General features: G+C 44.8%; 1 long non-coding RNA gene across 1 annotated transcript in view; it reads right to left on the reverse strand.

Moving 5' to 3' along the window:
• Positions 1–638: 638 nt before the first annotated feature.
• LOC140387222 (uncharacterized) overlaps positions 639–20587 on the reverse strand; it is a 53216-nt gene continuing 33267 nt past the window's right edge. The window contains exons 3-4 of the long non-coding RNA XR_011933786.1: positions 16849–16875; positions 639–674 (exon numbers count right to left, since the gene is read on the reverse strand). This is a non-coding gene — a long non-coding RNA (uncharacterized lncRNA). The remainder of the gene's footprint in view (positions 675–16848; positions 16876–20587) is intronic.

Genomic DNA, 20587 nt, shown 5'->3' on the forward strand with positions numbered 1-20587 from the left:
GTTGTGCCCTGAGCTGTCCTCCATTAAATCAATTATCGTTATTATGTCTGATTGTCAACGTCCTTTTGTACAAACGGACAACGCTATGCCATGCACCTGCAACTAACCTTCCACTGACAAATAAATAGGTCATCAAGCCCTGTGGTGGGCTTATGGCTGGTCAAACAAGATTGTCCCGAATGATATGTATCTTTAGTGAATCATCTTGTCTCAACCGGGAAATCCTGGGTATTCGCAATAACACGGTTAAGTGTAAGCGGGACAAGATGGATGCAAGCGTATTCCTCTGAGTGTAATGAAAGCAGTCTTTTCTTTCATCATGTTTAACGCCTAATTTTCCAGCACATATTGGACCCCATTTCAGGACCAAAGTTTTAAAGAGCTCCCTGTCACGACACAAGCCATAGTGTGATTTGCTTGTCATTAATATCCTCTGCAATTGCATAATTATGGATTCCAGCACAATGTCTCCGATTTACCTCCTATTCGACCCTCTTCAGATGTCTGCATGTTAAGTCCAGGATATCTTTTTTCAATGTTCAATTGCACGCATGTATCTGCTGTGTTAATTGATATCACTTTAGTTTGTTACTTTTAAGATGGAAGGAATAAGGAATATAACAATTCTTTCGTGGTACCTGCTGATTCGAGGAGCTGGGTCAACTTCACGATCACTGTTAGAAAAGATAAAGAGGCCGTGTCAAATTGTCCATTAATTGACGCATGAGGTACATGTTGAATAGAATGCGACAAACAACGCTAAAATGGATATCTCGGATCAGATAACACCTTACATCTACACGTGGTGCAACCAGCATGTCATAAATGGAAAGCACACCTGAAGCCGCACAATTTGGTTCCGCAGAATTGGGAATATGCCGGCAGCAACAGGCATAACTATATATTGATCAGTGCAGATCAAGTCAGTTTTATCCACCGTCTGGATTTAAGCCCCATTGCATGACTGGAGTTTTCTCACAAATAAGATGTTCAGAACGACTCGTTTTGCACATGACAAATATAAATTAAATCAAGACGATTTATTTTTTTACTGAACTCTCGCAGAATGATACCCGGGGATGGCACGCCGAACTATGAAATAGTAAGACTGCTGTAGCACAGAAATACAGTAGTTAGTTCATTAATGTTTGTATCAGCTTTCTGTAAAAGGAACGAAATCAGTCCCTGTAACAGTTTTAAATGACAGGATATGTCCGATGGGTACTACAAAGATGTACGGAACCAAAGGAATTGAGATCACCATAAAATCGTTTATATAGAGACTTATTAAAAATGACTTATTTGACTTCATTTACGTTGTGTTCGCCAGACCAAGCGACAGGGAAAGCCCGCCCCCCACCACACCAGGGGATGAATGTAGGACCGTCCTCTCAAGAGAGTTGAAGGATAAGTGAGATGAGACAAAGTCAAACACAAAAGCGGCGGTGAAGTGTGCGTTGGCGAAAGCTCTGGCAAGCATGCAGATAGGCCTGGACAAAGCCGAAAAGTGACTGGAGGCTCAGGAGACAACTAATACAGGTCTGAAAGGGCTGGAAAAGACCTGGGCGACCGAAGCGTCGCCCCGGAATAGATGGTAGCAAGGCGGGGCGCGACACAGGGCAGCGCGGTAGCCTTGTGGATAGCACAATTGCTCCACAGCTCCAGGGTCCAGGTTCGATTCTGGATTGGGTCACTGTCTGTGCGGAGTCTGCACATCCTCCCCGTGTGTGCGTGGGTTTCCAACGGGTGCTCCGGTTTCCTCCCACAGTCCAAAGATGTGCGGGTTAGGTGGATTGGCCATGATAAATTGCCCTTAGTGTCCAAAATTGCCCTTAGTGTTGGGTGGGATTACTGGGTTATGGGGATAGGGTGGCGGTGTTGATCTTGGGTAGGGTGCTCTTTCCAAGAGCCGGTGCAGACTCGATGGGCTGAATGGCCTCCTTCTGCTCTGTAAATTCTATGATAACAAAGCAGCTTCAGAAGAAAGGTTGAGGATCAGGAAATCCGGTCTAGGCGGCAGAACCTCCATATCGTGCGCCTACCGAGCGGGTTGGAAATTAGGAAGCCCACAGACAATGTGGCCCAATCACTGGGTAAGCTGGAGGGAAGGGACAGTTCCGACAACCCACCAGAAACCGAGAGGGCTCTCCAGTCGCTCCGTCTAAAGCCCACAACTAGCGATAATTGCAAAATAAACCGGTCCAGGGCCGTGGTAGAATCCTGCGATGGTCCAGGAGCCCCACACCTACAGCTGAGAATGCCACAACATCAGGATCTAACAGGACATTGGGGCTGACCTGGCCAAGTGCCGGGCCGAATTTAACAAAGCAAAGGTCCCGTTGTGTTGAAACGGCGTAGGATTCGGAACGCTGAACCCAGCCAAGCACCTGGTCACGTTGCAAGTCAGGGAACGCATTTTCATGTTCCCTGCGGATGCTGACACGTTTGTCGCAGAGGACGTCCGGGAGATATGGTTGCAGGGCCAACGATGAAGAGCCCGCAAAGTACCAACTAAAAAAGTTTCTCCCCCTTTTACAATCTGTGCAGCCTACATTAGACAATTACCACAGCGACTACTTTACGCGCGAGAACACTGTCTGGATTTAGAGATTGTGTGATAACAGAGGGAACGGAGATAGAAATACAGCTATGCACAAGGTAAGGTGGGGGAATTGCGGGAAAAGAGCTCAGAGATCGGCAAATGGGAGGAAGTGCACCAAATCCTGAGTGGGGGATAACTATACTTGCGAGGTTGCTCGCACTGGTATTCATGAGGAAGATAGAGTCCCCCTCAACGAGGACGTTGGCTGGCAGAGGGAAGGGGTAGATAGCGGACCTGGAGGTGTAGGGGAAGAAAGGGGGAGGGGTGGTAGCCATTGGATGAGTGGTGGTACGGCGGCGGGGGGGGGGGGGGGTGGCGGGGGGGGGGGGGGGGGGAGGAAAACGTGGGGCGCAGGGAAAGACACTATAAGGGAGAATAGGTGATGGCGGAGGGCATTTGATTGGCTACAGCAGGCCACACGTGGCCACTTGGAGCACAATTTCGCTGCAAGCCGCCAGTTGGGAATGACCATGGATAAAGACAAACAACGCAATTCAGGGGCTCATCCACACAGTCAACAACAGTTGGCGGCCATGTTGGATACTCCTTGGTAAAAGGAAAACCACGGAATGCAGTGGCCTGACTTCACGGAGAGAAAAGCGACCGCGGCAATTTTCGACAGCCACGTAACAAACGGAGTTCAGAGCAGCGTCCAACAGGCAAGTGTGGTTGATCTCACAGGGCGGGGACAGGGACGGGCACCGGGGGGGGGGGGGGGCGGGGGAAAAGGAAACCCACAAGGATAGTCTCCTGGCACGTCAGCGGACTTAACGGCCCAGTTATAAGAGACATGGCTAACGTGAAAAACACGAAAGAAGACACAGTCTTCCTCCAAGAGACGCACCTGGGGGAGAAGGACGGACTACGGGTAAGGAAGGGGTGGGCGGGACAGATTTACCATTCCTGCTACGGAACAAAGACCAGGTGGTAGCCATTTCCTTAAATAACAGAACGATGTTTACGGCGACCAATGTGGTTACTGACCCAGAGGAACGGTGCACCTTGGTGAACGGTGTCCCGGATGGGACACCGGTTGTCATCTGTAACTTGTCTGCTCCCAACTGGAATGACGAGGGGTTTATGCAGAAGACCACGACGTACATTTCATACATATATACGCATCTACTGACAATGGGGGTTGTGGGATGGGTGGGACTTTAACTACGTATAGGACCCGCGGGCGGGCAAGTCGAATCTGAAAGGGGAAAGACCTCCAACATGGCAAAATAACTCAGCCTATTATTGGAGCAGGTGAGGGTGGTGGAGCCATAGCGATTCACCTGTCCAAGAGAGAAGGAATTCTCCTTCTTCTCAAAGTACATACCGTTTATTCCCGGAACGACTTATTTTTAGTGGGAAAGTCGGTGCCTTCAGGGCCAACACGCCGAGTCATAATCTCCGTCCATGCTCCACATTCTAATAACATAAGAACTAGGAGCAGGAGTAGGCCATTTGTCCCCTGCAGCTTGCTCCACCATTCAATGAGATCATGGCTGATCTTTTCTGGAATTAGCTCCACTTTCCGGCCCGAACACCATAACCCTTAATCCCTTTATTCTTCAAAAAACTATCTATCCCTTCTTTAAAAAAATTATTGAAGGCGCCTCAACTGCTTCACTGGGCAAGGAATTCCATAGATTCACAACCCTTTGGGTGAAGATGTTCCTCCTAAACTCAGTCCTAAATCTACTTCCCCTTATTTTGAGGCTATGCCCCCTTGTTCTGCTTTCACACACCAGGCAAAACAACCTGCCCACATCTATCTTATCTGTTCCCTTCATAATTATATATGTTTCCATAAGATCCCCCCTCACCCTTATGAATTCCAACGAGTACAGTCTCAGTCTACTCAGCCTCTCCCCGTAATCGAACCCTTCAGCTCTGGGATTGACCTAGTGAATCTCCTCTGCACACCCTCCAGTGCCAGTACATTCTTTCTCAAGTAAGGAGATCAAAACTGAACACAATATTCCAGATGTGGCCTCACGAACACCTTATACAATTGCAGCATAACCTCCCTAGTCTTAAACTCCATCCCTCTAGCAATGAAGGACAGCATTCTATTTGCCTTCTTATTCACCTGGTCCACCTGTAAACCAACATGTTGCGACTCATGCTCTAGCACACCCAGGTCTCTCTGCACAGCAGCATGTTTTAATATTTTATCATTTAAATAATAATCCCTTTTGCTGTTATTCCTACCAAAATGGATAAACTCAAATTTGTCAACATTGTATTCCATCTGCCAGACCCTAGCCATTCACTTAGCCTATCCAAATCCCTCTGCAGGCTTCCAGTATCTTCTGCACTTTTTGCTTCACCACTCATCTTAGTCTCGTCTGCAAACTTGGACAAATTTCCCTTGGTCCCCAACTCCAAATCATCTATGTAAATTGTGAACAATTGTGGGCCCAACCCTGATCCCTGAGGGACACACTAGCTACTGATTGCCAACCAGAGAATCACCCATTAATCCCCACTCTTTGCTTTCTATTAATTAACCAATCCTCTATCCATGCTAGTACTTTCCCCTTAATGCCATGCATCTTTTTCTTATGCAGCAACCTTTTGTGTGGGTATGGGTTTGGAGACGGGCCGAGCCTAAGTTGTCGTCCCCCTCCCCCCCCCCCCCCCGAGGTTGGACACGACTTTTTGCGAGAAAATATCACATGCCAGAGACGAGTACATTACTCATAACCAGAATGCGGCGGTACGGTCTGGGTGGCACTGAAGGTCCTGGTCACAAGATAAACGATCGCTTTTAAAGCACAAAGGTAGAGGAAGGAGAGGGCGACAAGGCATCAGGTAGCGGACATCATACTGGACGTGGACCAATTATATTCTGAGGCAGAGACCGGAGAGCTCCTTGTGGAGAAGAAAAAACTATTGATGGATTTTGATCTGTTCTTGACGAGGAATGCAGTGCACCAACTCCGCCAGGCACTGGGGGCCGTGTAAGTGCCAAAGACAAGTCTAGCCGCTTGCTCGCTCATCAGCTGAGACAGCAGGAAGTCACGAGGGAAATAGTACAGTTCAGGGACAGCAGACGCAAATTAGTACTGGAACTGGACAAGGGCGACAAGGCCTGTGAGACCTTCTCCAAGGGGCTGTACACCAGTAATCCCCCAGTTAGTGACTCTAGGATGAAGCATGTCCTTCATGGATTGGCCATGTTATATCTGGGTGAGTACAGGAAACTGGGCCTGGAAACACCATTAGAACTGGGATGGACATAGAGAGCATTAGCTCCAACCAGGTGGGGAAGGCACAGGGACCAGATGGTTTCTCAGCTGGCCTTTGCTAAGAATTATCAAAACCACTGGACCCAGACTTGCAAGCAATGTTCACATACTAGTTGGCGAGTGGAACACTGCCGCCTACACTAGCAGAGGCCTCAATCACGCGGACACCTTCAAAAGACAAATATCCAAGAGAATGCGGTTCCTACAGACCCATATCACTGCTTGACGTCGAACCCAAATTACTGGCCAATATCTTGGCCAGAAGGCTGGATAATTACATTCCAGAGGTGGTTGCGGAAGACCAGATCGGCTTTGTCTTGGGGAACATCAGGCGCCTGCTGAGAGTCATACAGAAGTACCTCATTGATGTACTGGAGCAGTTCGGCCATGGAACAGGGTTTACCACCTGGGTGAAAGTCATGAGCAACGCTACCAGGGCGAGCGTACATGCATACACCACCAGCTCTAAGTAATTCCAGCTGCATAGGAGCACAAGGCAGGGATGTCCATCACCCGTGCAGCTGTTCGCATTATCAATCGAACTACTGGCGATTGCGCTCAGGACGGCAAAGAATTGGAAAGGGATCTGGAGAGGAGGTCGAGAGTGCAGACTGTTGCTCAATGCAGAAGGTCTAAACTTCTTTTTCTCGAGCATGCGAAGCAGCATGGAAGGAATCATGGTGTTCTTGAAAGAGTTTGGAACCGTTTCAGGCTACAAACATAGCCTGGGCAGAAATGCGATCTTCTCGAGAACCCGCAAGTGTAAGAGTAGAGCTCGAGGGGCTGTCGCTTAAACATCCCCGGCACAAATTCCGCCAACTGGGGTTCCAGATCGCTCACGAGTAGACCGGGAGTTGTATGCGGAACCTGGCCAGCGTGACGGAGGAAAATAAAAATGAGACATGCAGAGATGGAACACACTCCCTGATCAAAATGAACGGATTACCCAGAATTCTCTTCCTATTTCGAATGATCCGGAACTCTCTCCCAAAGGCCTTATTCAATTCCCTGGACAAACTGATTATGGCGGCTGTATGGGGAAGGGGTGCGGTGAGTGGAGAATGCAAGGATTCCAAAGAGAATAGTGCTGAGAATGAGATCCACGTGTGGCCTATCCCTCCCAAATATACAATGTTACTACTGGGCAGCGACCGCAGAACATAAGAACATAAGAACTAGGAGCAGGAGTAGGCCATCTGGCCCCTCGACCCTGCTCCACCATTCAATGAGATCATGGCTGATGTTTTGTGGACTCAGCTCCACTTTCCGGCCCGAACACCATAACCCTTAATCCCTTTATTCTTCAAAAAACTGTCTATCTTTATCTTAAAAACATTTAATGAAGGAGCATCTACTGCTTCACTGGGCAAGGAATTCCATAGATTCACAACCCTTTGGGTCCAGAAGTTCCTCCTAAACTCAGTCCTAAATCTGCTTCCCCTTATTTTGAGGCTATGCCCCCTAGTTCTGCTTTCACCCACCAGTGGAAACAACCTGCCCGCATCTATCCTATCTATTCCCTTCATAAACTTATATGTTTCTATAAGATCCCCCCCTCATCCTTCTAAATTCCAACGAGTACAGTCCCAGTCTACTCAACCTCTCCTCGTAATCCAACCCCTTCAGCTCTGGGATTAACCTGGTGAATATCCTCTGCACACCCTCCAGTGCCAGTATGTCCTTTCTCAAGTAAGGAGACCAAAACTGAACAAAATACTCCAGGTGTGGCCTCACTAACACCTTATACAATTGCAGCAGAACCTCCCTAGTCTTAAACTCCATCCCTCTAGCAATGAAGGACAAAATTCCATTTGCCATCTTAATGACCTGTTGCACCTGTAAACCAACCTTTTGCGACTCATGCACTCGCACACCCAGGTCTCTCTGCACAGCAGCATGTTTTAATATTTTATCATTTAAATAATAATCCCTTTTGCTGTTATTCCTACAAAAATGGATAAACTCACATTTGTCAACATTGTATTCCATCTGCCAGACACTAGCCCATTCACTTAGCCTATCCGAATCCCTCTGCAGACTTCCAGTATCCACTGCACTTTTTGCTTTACCACTTATCGTCTGCAAACTTGGACACATTGCCCTTGGTCCCCAACTCCAAATCATCTATGTAAATTGTGAACAGCTGTGGGCCCAACACTGATCCCTGAGGGACACCACTAGCTACTGATTGCCAACCAGAGAAACACCCATTAATCACCACTCTTTGCTTTCTATTAATTACCCAATCCTCTATCCATGCTACTACTTTCCCCTTAATGCCATGCATCTTTATCTTATGCAACAACCTTTTGTGTGGCACCGTGTCAAAGGCTTTCTGGATATCCAGATACACCACATCCATTGGCTCACCGTTATCTACCGCACTGTTAATGTCCTCAAAAAATTCCACTAATTTAGTTAGGCACGACCTGCCCTTTATGAACCCATGCTGCGTCTGCCCAATGGGACAATTTCCATCCAGATGCCTCGCTATTTCTTCCTTGATGATAGATTCCATCATCTTCACTACTACCGAAGTTAAGCTCACTGGCCTATAATTACCCGCTTTCTGCCTACCTCCGTTTTTAAACAGTGGTATCACGTTTGCTAATTTCCAATGCGCCGGGACCACCCCAGAGTCTAGTAAATTTTGGTAAATTATCACTAGTGCATTTGCAATTTCCCTAGCCATCTCTTTTAGCACTATGGGATGCATTGCATCAGGTCCAGGAGACTTGTCTACCTTTAGCCCCAATAGCTTGCCCATCACTACCTCCTTGGTGATAACAAACCTCTCAAGGTCCTCACCTGTTATAGCCCCATTCCCATCAGTCCCTGGCATGTTATTTGTGTCTTCCACTGTGAAGACCGACCAAAAATCCTGTTCAGTTCCTCAGCCAGTTCCTCATCTCCCATTATTAAATCTCCCTTCTCACCCTCTAAAGGAACAATATTTACCTTAGCCACTCTTTTTTGTTTTATGTATTTGTAGAAACTTTTACTATCTGTTTTTATATTCTGAGCAAGTTTACTCTCATAATCTATCTTACTCTTTTTTATAGCTTTGTTTAGTAGCTTTCTGTTGCCCCTAAAGATTTCCCAGTACTCGAGTCTCCCACTGATCTTTGCTACTTTGTATGATTTTTCCTTCAATTTGATACTCTCCCTTATTTCTTTAGATATCCACGGTCGATTTTCCCTCTTTTTACCGTCCTTCCTTTTTGTTGGTCTAAACCTTTGCTGAGCACTGTGAAAAGTCACTTGGAAGGTTCTCCACTGTTCCTCAACTGTTTCACTAGAAAGTCTTTGCTCCCAGTCTACCTGAGCGAGTTCTTCTCTCATCCGATTGTAATCACTTTGTTTAAGCACAAAACACTAGTGCTTGATTTTACCTTCTCACCCTCCATCTGTATTTTAAGTTCCACCATATTGTGATCGCTCCTTCCGAGAGGATCCCTAACTATGAGATCATTAATCAATCCTGTCTCATTACACAGGACCAGATCTAGGGCCGCTTGTTCCCTCGTAGGTTCCATTACATACTGTTCTAGGAAACTATCGCGGATACATTCTATAAACTCCTCCTCAAGGCTGCCTTGACCGACTTGGTTAAACTAATCAACATGTAGATTAAAATCCCCCCTGATTGTTGGACAGGTGTTGGATTTGGAGGTAGGAGAGCACTTTGGGGACAGTGACCAAAATTCGGTGACGTTTACGTTAATGATGGAAAGGGATAAGTATACACCGCAGGGCAAGAGTTATAGCTGGGGGAAGGACAATTATGATGTCATTAGACGTGACCTGGGGGGGGGGGGGGGATGAGGTGGAGAAGTAGGCTGCAAGTGTTGGGCACACTGGACAAGTGGGGCTTGTTCAAGGATCAGCTACTGCGTGTTCTTGATAAGTATGTACCGGTCAGGCAGGGAGGAAGGCGTCGAGCGAGGGAACCGTGGTTTACCAAGGAAGTGGAATCTCTTTTTAAGAGGAAGAAGGAGGCTATGTGAAGATGAGGTGTGAAGTTTCGGTTGGGGCAATGGAGAGTTACAAGGTAGCGAGGAAGGATCTAAAGAGAGAGCTAAGACGAGCAAGGAGGAGACATGAGAAGTATTTGGCAGGAAGAATCAAGGAAAACCCAAAAGCTTTCTATAGGTATGTCAGGAATAAGCGAATGACTAGGGAAAGAGTAGGACCAGTCAAGGACAGGGATGGAAAATTGTGTGTGGAGTCTGAAGAGATAGGCGAGATACTAAATGAATATTTTTCGTCAGTATTCACTCAGGAAAACGATAATGTTGTGGAGGAGAATGCTGAGCCCCAGGCTAATAGAATAGATGGCATTGAGGTACGTAGGGAAGAGGTGTTGGCAATTCTGGACAGGCTGAAAATAGATAAGTCCCCGGGACCTGATGGGATTTATCCTATGATTCTCTGGGAGGCCAGGGAAGAGATTGCTGGACCTTTGGCTTTGATTTTTATGTCATCATTGGCTACAGGAATAGTGCCAGAGGACTGGAGGACAGCAAATGTGGTCCCTTTGTTCAAAAAGGGGAGCAGAGACAACCCCGGCAACTATAGACCGGTGAGCCGCACGTCTGTAGTGTGTAAGGTCTTGGAGGGGATTATAAGAGACAAGATTTATAATCATCTAGATAGGAATAATATGATCAGGGATAGTCAGCATGGCTTTGTGAAGGGTAGGTCATGCCTCACAAACCTTATTGAGTTCTTTGAGAAGGTGACTGAACAGGTAAATGAGGGTAGAGCAGTTGATGTGGTGTATATTGATTTCAGCAAAGCGTTTGATAAGGTTCGCCACGGTAGGCTATTGCAGAAAATACGGAGGCTGGGGATTCAGGGTGATTTAGAGATGTGGATCAGAAATTGGCTAGCTGAAAGAAGACAGAGGGTGGTGGTTGATTGGGAAATGTTCAGAATGGAGTACAGTCACAAGTGGAGTACCACAAGGATCTGTTCTGGGGCCGTTGCTGTTTGTCATTTTTATCAATGACCTAGAGGAAGGCGCAGAAGGGTGGGTGAGTAAATTTGCAGACGATACTATAGTCGGTGGTGTTGTCGATAGTGTGGAAGGATGTCGCAGGTTACAGAGGGAGATAGATAAGCTGCAGAGCTGGGCTGAGAGGTGGCAAATGGAGTTTAATGTAGAGAAGTGTGTGTTGATTCACTTTGGAAGGAATAACAGGAATGCTAAATATTTGGCTCATGGTAAATTTCTTGAAAGTGTGGATGAGCAGAGGGACCTAGGTGTCCATGTACGTAGATCCCTGAAAGTTGTCACCCAGGTTGATAGGGTTGTGAAGAGGGCCTGTGGAGTGTTGGCCTTTATTGGTGGAGGGATTGAGTTCCGGAGTCGGGAGGTCATGTTGCAGCTGTACAGAACTCTGGTACGGCCGCATTTGGAGTATTGCGTACAGTTCTGGTCACCGCATTACAGGAAGGATGTGGAGGCTTTGGAGCGGGTACAGAGGAGATTTACCAGGATGTTGCCTGGTATGGAGGGAAAATCTTATGAGGAAAGGCTGATGGACTTGAGGTTGTTTTCGTTGGAGAGAAGAAGGTTAAGAGGAGACTTAATAGAGGCATACACAATGATCAGGGGGTTGGATAGGGTGGACAGTGAGAGCCTTCTCCCGCGGATGGAAATGGCTGGCACGAGGGGACATAACTTTAAACTGAGGGGTAATAGATATAGGACAGAGGTCAGAGGTAGGTTCTTTACGCAAAGAGTAGTGAGGCCCTGGAATGCCCTACCTGCTACCACGCCAACATTGAGTGCATTTAAAAGTTTATTGGATAAACATATGGATGATAATGGCATAGTGTAGGTTAGATGGCTTTTGTTTCGGTGCAACATCGTGGGCCGAAGGGCCTGTACTGCGCTGTATTGTTCTATGTTCTATGTTCTACTCTGACTAGCTCGTGGCAGAAAGAGCAAAATGATGGATAAAGGAGCCAGAGGCTGAGTGGATGCTCAAAGGTGGGCTCCTCCAGATGTATATCTCCCCGGGACCTAACCACGGCGGCACTCCCATCCCCACCTAATAACTGTTCAACGAGACCACTATTGGTAGCAACAGTCCAGTAGTGGAATCAACTGCTACAGCATTTCGAGTTAACTAAGGTGTTCGATAAAGCCCCATCTGCAACAGCGCCGGGTTCACGTCGGCGACCATGGACGCCTCCTTGAAAAGGAAGAGTCAGGATTGGGGGATGTTGACAGTTAGGGACAAACAACAGGGTAACAACGCTCGAAGAGCTGACAGAACTATTCCAGTAGAGGTGGGGTGTCTAACGAACTCAGGTACCTACAAATCATCCAAGGAAAAGACGTAAGGATGTACCCACGGCCAACACGACACTCACTGCCAGAAGACCTGTTGGACGCGGACATCTTAGGGATAAAAAAACACAGGGTGACATGTGCAGACGACTGCTAGGGGGCCCAACATCCAACTGGATGAGACAAGTTAGAAGTGGGATGAGGACTTGGGTTTGAAATAGTGTGGGGCCTCTGGACGGAAGCACTGTACAGGGACAACTCCACGTCCATATGTCCAAGGCTAAGCCCAATGCAGCTAAAAGTGGCACTCAGAGCCCAGTTAACCAGAACCAGAATGAGTAGGTTGATCGTGGAGGTGGAGCACAGATGCGAACGGTGCCGAGAACGCCCTGCCAACCGCGCCTACATGTCCTGGTCTTGCCGCAGACTTGATGGAGACTGGGCAGCCTTGTTTGAGGCCATAGCCAAAGCGATGCGGTAAGTGAGGATGGTGCCATGCCCTAGAGTGGCAGTCTTCGGGTATCAGAACAGCCAGATCTATTCATCGAGAGGACGGTGGCGCTCTTGCCTTTGCCTCCCTAATCGTCTGCTCCAGACTTCTGTCCGGGTGGCGGTAAGGGTCACCACCCACACCACCAAAGCTGTAAACTGGCTGTCCGACCTGTTGGAATTTCTTCAAATGAAGGAAATCAAATTCGCCATCCGAGGGTCGGAAGAATGCGTTCAGAAAACGTGGTAGCCATTCACTCGGTTGATCCAAGTCCGACGTCAATAACTAGTACGCCAAATATCAGGACTGTGTAGCTATGACACGGTAAGGAAATGGGCGAGAGGGGGGTGGGTGAGGTCAAGAGAACAAGAAACACAGACAAGCCCAACAAAACATCCAGGAGAAACAAGGGGAGGGGTGGCAACAACAACCTGGGACAGAGGGAAGAAATGCAAAGGGAAAACAGTTGGGGAGCGAAACACAGGGGACCACAATCACCACAATCACCACGGCAAACACTGTAAGGAAGGAATACAAGAAAATGAGGGGAAAACTGATGTATTTATGTAAATACTAAAAACCGATCTCTGTGTAATTAATCCTAATTGATCTTATATATAATGTTGTTGAACTCCCACTGTTTGTTCATACGTATATCAGTTTTGCACACCCAAAACTCAATGAAAAACATTTTTTTTTAAAGTAGTGCAAATAGAATTAGTATTTTTCTCAACAATATTCTTTTAGAAGAGGTTAGATGACTTACAGGATGTTGGTATCAGAGACAAAAATCTTTCTGCCCGCCGTGCCTTTGCAAATTCCTTCCAGCCAAATTATCTCAACCAGTGCCATTCCGTCCTTTTTTCTCAATAAATAATTTTCCCGTCTTCAGAAAAATAACAAATTTTAGTTGGGCAAATTTTGACGGTATTTTCGGCCAACATAATCTCGGCAGATCACTTCACATCTTGGCCATAACAAGTAAAATGAGTTCGCCAAATGACAGTTGCTGCTGTCATCACTCACCTGAGATAATTGTCCTCGAGTTTTCGACGGTGCCAACAAAAAGATAGTTATCTTCCCACATTCTCTGCCAAGCCAGCTCTCATTCATAAGCGTCCTGTGAATCTTGAAGCAACCATGCGTCCTACAATGTGAAGAGGCTAAGTTTCGTAAAAGTAGAAACTTATTGGAATCCACTATCCCTGGAGTCCTTCTCCAGAATACTTTCTCTAATCAATTAACGAGGGAGACAGTCCAGAAATTGAAGCAATAGTAACTTTAAAATGCTGGTTTTTAATTTGAAATTCAAGCTACGTGTATAGTTTGAATGTGCATGCAAAGGGACGGTAGCATCTCTTATTTTTAATGTATATCTGGTAAATAATGTCACTGGAATGAGCACTGAAACAATTATGGGCAGAGGGTAACGATAAGTCAATTTAGGAACTGTCTCTCTCGTTAATTATTTTTTAAAAACTGCATAAGCGTTGAGTAGAGACGCAGTTAATCAAATTCTTTGACGCAATTTTTAGAGTTAGCTACAATGACATAACCCTTCATATAAATTGGGTGACTCAAATTAGTTGCAGTATAATGAAAGAATGAATTTATATAGTTGATAGGGGATGGTTTTCTGGAGCAATATGTTAAGTAATGAACAAAGGAGCAGGTCATATTGGACTGGGTGTTGTGTACTGAGAAAGGATTCCTTGGCAATCTAGTTGCGATAAAACCCTTGGGGATGAGTGACCATAACATGGTGAAATTCTTGATCAATATTAATAGTTAAGTAGTTGATTCTGAGATACGGGTACTGGACCACATGAAATGTAACAATGCTGGTATGAGGCATGAGCTGGCTATGACAGAGAAACATAACTGAAAGGAAGGACAGCGGATAGACAATGACATGTTACCAAGGAATAAGTAGGTGAACTCCAAAAATGATGTAATTCTGTTTGGCTAACGAGTAGAAAGAGAACTGTGGCCAAACAATGGACATTATATATCGTATTGGAATCAAAGAAGAAACATACAAATTAGCAGGAAAATGCGATAGCCCTGAGGATTGGGAACACTTTCAAATTTAGCTAAGGAGGAGCAGGGTTTGATTAACAACGGGAAAATACAATTTGAAGTAAACTAACAGTCAACATACATACTGACTGCACACAAAGATGGATGAAAACGAATGTAGGCCCCGAGCAGTAAGAAATGGGGCGATTCATAACAGTCAACAAAAAGATGGCTGAGGAACTACATTCATACTTTGCATCTGTCTTCACCAAGAAAGACGTGGATAATTTACCGGAAGTATTGATAAAGCATAGGTTTCGGTGGGAGCCTGAAGGAAATTAATCTGAGTAAATATATCTCTTGGGGGAAATTAATGGAATTGAAGTTTGTTAAAACTGCATGGTATGATAATCTTCATTCCAGAGTACTTAAGACGTGGCTGTGGAAATAGTACGTTCATTGCTGGTCATTTTCCAAAATTATTTGGACTCTGGAAATGCTCCTACCGATTTAAGGGTATTGAATGCAACCCGAGATCCAAAAAGGGAGGTATAGACAAATCAGGGAACTATAGACCAGTGCGCCTACCGTCCGTTGTAGTACACCATTAAGAAAGCAATGATGTAATCAGACAAAATCAGCATGGATTTACGAAAGGAAAATCATGCTTGACAAATCTGCAATAAATCTGTGAAGACATAACTGGTAGAGTTAACCTGGGAGAAGAGGTGGATGCCATGTTGTCAGATTTTCAGAAAGCATTTGATTTTATCTAACATAGCAGATTAATATGTAAAGCGAATAGGATTACGGGTCGTGTCTCGAGATGGGAAAAAAGCTGGTTCGCAGACATTTGAATGACTGGATCTTTTTCTGACTGGCAGGCAATGCCTATTCAGGCACCGTAGTGATCTGTGCAAGGACCCCAACTCTTCATTATTATTTATTGAACGAAGGAACTAAATCCCAATTAGAGGAAAGACAATGTGTTGTGGGAGGGTGAGCTGTGAGAAGAATGCAGAGATGCTTCAGCGGAATTTGTACAGGCAGACATAGCGGGCAAATGCATGTCAGATATATTACGATGTGAATACATGCGGTTTATCCACGTCGATAGGAAACATTGGAAGGCAGATTACCATTTCGATTAATGTAAACTGAGAGAAGTAGAAACTCAGCGAGACATTGCTTCCTTGTGTATCAATCGCTGAAATTAAGTGCGCAGGTACAGCAGGCAGTAAAGAAGGCAAATGGTTTGTTGGCTTTCAGAGTGAGAGGATTTCAGTGTAAGGACAGATATGATTTACAACAATTGTAATGGGCATTGCTGAGGCTACACCTGGAGTATTGTTTGCAGTTCGGCTATCTAAGGAAGGATGGTTTTGCTCTGGAGGGAGTGCCACGAAGGATTCTCAGGCTGCTTCCAGGGATGGCAGGACTGTCATATGAGGAGAGACTAAATCGGTTAGGATTATATTCATTAGAGTTTTAAAAAGTGAGAGAGTATATCACAGAAACTTGCACAACACTGACAAGGTTGGGCAGGGTAGATTGAGAAAGAATGTTGCTGGTGGAAGGTGTCTCCAGAACTAGGGGCCATAGTTGGATGATAAGGGGTAATCCTTTTAAGAAACAGAAGAGGAGAAATGTCTTCACGCAGATTGTGGTGAATCTGTGAAGTTCACTACCACAAAAAGTAGCGGAGGCCGAAATGTTGCCCAATTTCAAGATGGAATTCGATATAATTCTTGGGGTTAAGGAATCGGGGATATGAGGGGAAGACAGAATAAGGATATTGAACTTATTAATCATCCATGATGATAACGAATGGAGGAGCAGGCTTGAAATGCCGAATGGCCCCCTCCGGGTTCTATTTTCAAAGTTTCTATGTTTGGATATGTAGGGCCCCTTGGGAACACATATTGCGAAACAGAAAGAAACATAAAAACAAAACTCCTGTCGGCATTATCAGTCAGCATTGTCTGTGGTCAGACTTTCTGTACGAGCAATTCTATGACATTGCGCAGACTTAATCATTCTGATAGCCTTCGTTAATCTAACATTTCTTTCATATGGGTCTGCTTAATTTCGTTCGACACTATGGTCTCGCAAGTTAGTTTTCACCGAAAGCTTTGCTTCAATTCCCAACTTTCCGAAATGAAAATCTGTAAAAAAAAAAGCATATATACGGCACCTTCATCTTTACGTTTAATTGTTCTTTCTATATGTATAAAAGGAAAATAAGGAAATATTATTATTTTCTATTTAATTTGAATCAAAGTCGCTGAGTCAATAATATCAAAACTGTTGATTACGTTGGTCCATGTATTTTTTTATCTGAGGGAGTTATATTTGTTTTCGATAGATATGAAATTCTGTGTTTACTTTTCTTCACAATTTGGAATACCCAAATCATTTGTTTTCCCCAAGGGGCAATTTAGCTTGGCCAACCCAGCTACGCTGTACATCTTTGGGTTGTGGGGACGAAGCTCACGCAAACACGGGGAGAACGTGCAACTCCACATGGATAGTGAAACTATGTATTTTCCATTGATTTCTGAAAACAAAACTGCCTTTGAAAGATGGGAAGATTTGAGTCACTCATGTTTAATACTTAATACTCCGACTGTAATTGAATTTCCACTTCATGCGGCGGAAAATTACATTCATTCGAGCTTTGAATTCACCCTCATCCCTGTTCGGAAAGAATTAAGGTAAAATTAGATGGTTTTATCAGAACGATGTGCAACGAGCATTTGCTGAGAATGTTTATCGCCTTTCGAAACGACCCTGGCGAAATAAGCACAATGAGTAGTTCAGGGGTGGACGCATGCTACAGAATTCTGAAAGGTCAAATTCTACACATGTTTGGGACAGATTTATCATTGTTATCTATCCCAATAAATGTGAAATACATTTGGCGAGATTTCACAACCTTCCTTTTTCAACCGACGGCATTGGCAACAGAAATATTTTCCCACCCTCAAACTGCTTTCGTGAATATTATGATTCACAAAGTGCCTGTCTGGATTCGATAATTATTTCATCTAGATCAATGTTCTCCAAACGATTCAAAGTGGACTTGATTCCTTTAAATACAAGACGTGCAACTGGTGTGGGAAAAATATAGTGTTATGCTTTGCGAATATCAAAGCATTTTTTTCATATCTAGGTCAGTTCGTTGCGATTCGGTTCTCTGTCAAAATAGTCTAATCTAATCTGACAACGTTTAATTCAAACAATCTTTACTGTCACCAGTGGGCTTACATCACTGCAATGATGTCACTGTGGAAAGCTCCCAGTCGCCACATTCCGGCGCCTGTTCGGGTACACAGAGGGAGAATTCAGAATGTCGAAATTACCTAACAGCTCATCTTTCGGGACGTGTGGGAGGAAACCGGAGCACCCGTCGTAAAGCCACACAGACACAGGGAGAACGTGCAGACTCCGCACAGACAGGGAGTCAGTCGTGAATCGAACCTGGACACTGGCGCTGTGAAGCAACAGTGCTAACCACTGCAGGCACCCGGTAACAATTCCAACAGACACTGCCATGATTTAATACTGTAAGCGGGCAATGAGTCGGTCGAGAGTATATTTCACCCGTGACGGCAGCGGAACCATCTGCAGTTGCACCATTTTCTGTGCTCCAGAACCCGTACTGAAGGACCGTCCTCTGAAGTAAATGTTCCATCCGAGGCCGAAGGTCGTATTCACTTTACATGCACGTTCCATCTACATTTTGAGTGCACGGAGTTTCCGTGCATTACTTTGTGGAATAAATTGCTTTACTTGTGGCCTAATATTTTGGGATTTTCCATATTCAGAAAACACTGTGGTTAGCACTGTTGCTTCACAGCTCCAGCGTTCCAGGTTCGATTGCCGACTTCGGTCATAATCTGTGTGGAGTATGCATCCTCTCCTCCTGTCTGCGTGGGTTTCCGACGGGTGCTCCGATTTCGTCCCACAGGTCCCGATAGACGTGTTGTTAGGTAATTTGGAAGTTCGGAATTATCCCTCTGTATACCCGAACAGGCGCCGGAATATGGCGACCCGGGGCATTTCACAGGAGGCGAATTGCAGTGTTAATGAAAGCCGAAATATGACAGTAAAGATTATTATTATTACCTCCAATTACACTATCATTCCAGGGTAACATACCGATAACGTTCATGCTTTGCGTTGCTTTGAGAAAGAAGGATGAACTTTTCATCATGCCTTTCCTGTATGAACTTCTCATCTTTGGTGGTATAATTCCATTACACATATTCGTCGCCCCAATATTAAATTCTGCATTTAAAAATGGCTGTCAAATCATTACATAGTAAGTAATCTGTGCGTGACCAGTTCAACAACGACTTTTCCACCATATAATAGTGCAATCTAGTTCTTGTCATTTATACTGCTGGTTGCGGTTAAGTAGTAATAACTATCGCCCCAGAAGAACGGTCCTGCGAAAGTCATCAACCGATAATCTCAAACTGGCTCTTTCAAAATGTTGGATTCCTGGATTTAAAAATGCTCTTTTGTTTAATTTTCAGGAAGACACGAGCAAGTACATCCGGGTGTGCTGAACTCTTCAATATCTGAATTTGCAGTTGCCTCAAGCACAGTTCAGGAAATGGGAAAAGTGATTCAGAGACATGCCAATCGGCCAACTAATGCATAGCGACGCTTATCTTCGATTGCTATGTCCTCCGATGTTTTCTTACATAACTCAGCCAGAGTGAGCATCGTTTTTCTGCCTCCCAAAATGTGATGCCACGTTCCTAAGTAAGCCAGCTACAATATTGCGTGTACTGCAGAAGAACAGTAATACGCATTAAACTGCATTGGCTAAAACGTCAACACGTACAATCTAAGAAAAACACGTCAGCAGGCGGAGTAGATGATTCTTTTCACTGCAGCAAATGTAACTCCCTGAACACATTTCCCATGATCTGCATGGATAAATCAACACCCGATAGATTGCAGCAGTTGAAAAAGCCGGCTAACCATAAGCTGCTCAAGAGCAACTTGACAATAATGACTTGTCGAGCTTGCAGGAAGCGTCAACATCTGCTGACGGAGAAGAATAAATTTAACTCTTTAGCGCCCCAGTCCATTGGAATGAAGTACATAATCGCATTCATTACTCAATCTGTGTTCCGACCAACATTGGTGTTGTTAGGTATAGCGTCCAAGCCTTAAAATTATACCCTGAAGCACAATTTACTGCTCGTTGCATTTAGACGCTGTGGTACATTTATGCCTTTCGCTCACCGTGACTTCCACCTTGAAGGGTAAAGTTCACTCCTTCTCTTCTTACCAAATTACAATTAACTGCGCAGATCATTATTTCACAAATAAATGATCAATTCTAAAGCGTTTATTCAACTCATTCTAAAACTATGTGTTGACTTGCGCACTATGAAACTACTCTGTGGTTTTATAGCATTCTTTAATTTGTGTATTGTGCTCTCCATTCCAATGTCCAAATGGTCAATGCAAATCTTGAGCAAAATTGGTTCCAGCAACAAAACATCGCAACCTATTCCATGCTGAACAATTTTCCCTTGTTTTCGCTTCCGCTTACTTCAAAAAAAGAACGCTGTAAATATTGCCACTTATCATATGCCAAAAGATTATGTGAATATATGTATGAACATTTTCTATTCCAGCTCATCCAAGATCCCTAAAAATCCAGAAGAAATTAAGTAATGAATAGCCATTGCACACTCTATATTTTACCTCCCTGAAAAACTGAAAATGTCTGGTCAAGGACGATTTATCCCTTTCAAATCAATGATGTATTTTCATGAATAAATTTATCTTTGATACAGGTTATTCTATATTTTCATGTGAAAATACTGAACAAGGCGTTCTATACGTTCCTGCGCATGTGCAATTTGACATCCTCAAACATAGTTGGTCAAAGCGCAGAAGAGCAACAG

This window comes from Scyliorhinus torazame, chromosome 12 (assembly GCF_047496885.1).
Source record: "Scyliorhinus torazame isolate Kashiwa2021f chromosome 12, sScyTor2.1, whole genome shotgun sequence".
Taxonomy (NCBI): Eukaryota; Metazoa; Chordata; class Chondrichthyes; order Carcharhiniformes; family Scyliorhinidae; genus Scyliorhinus; species Scyliorhinus torazame.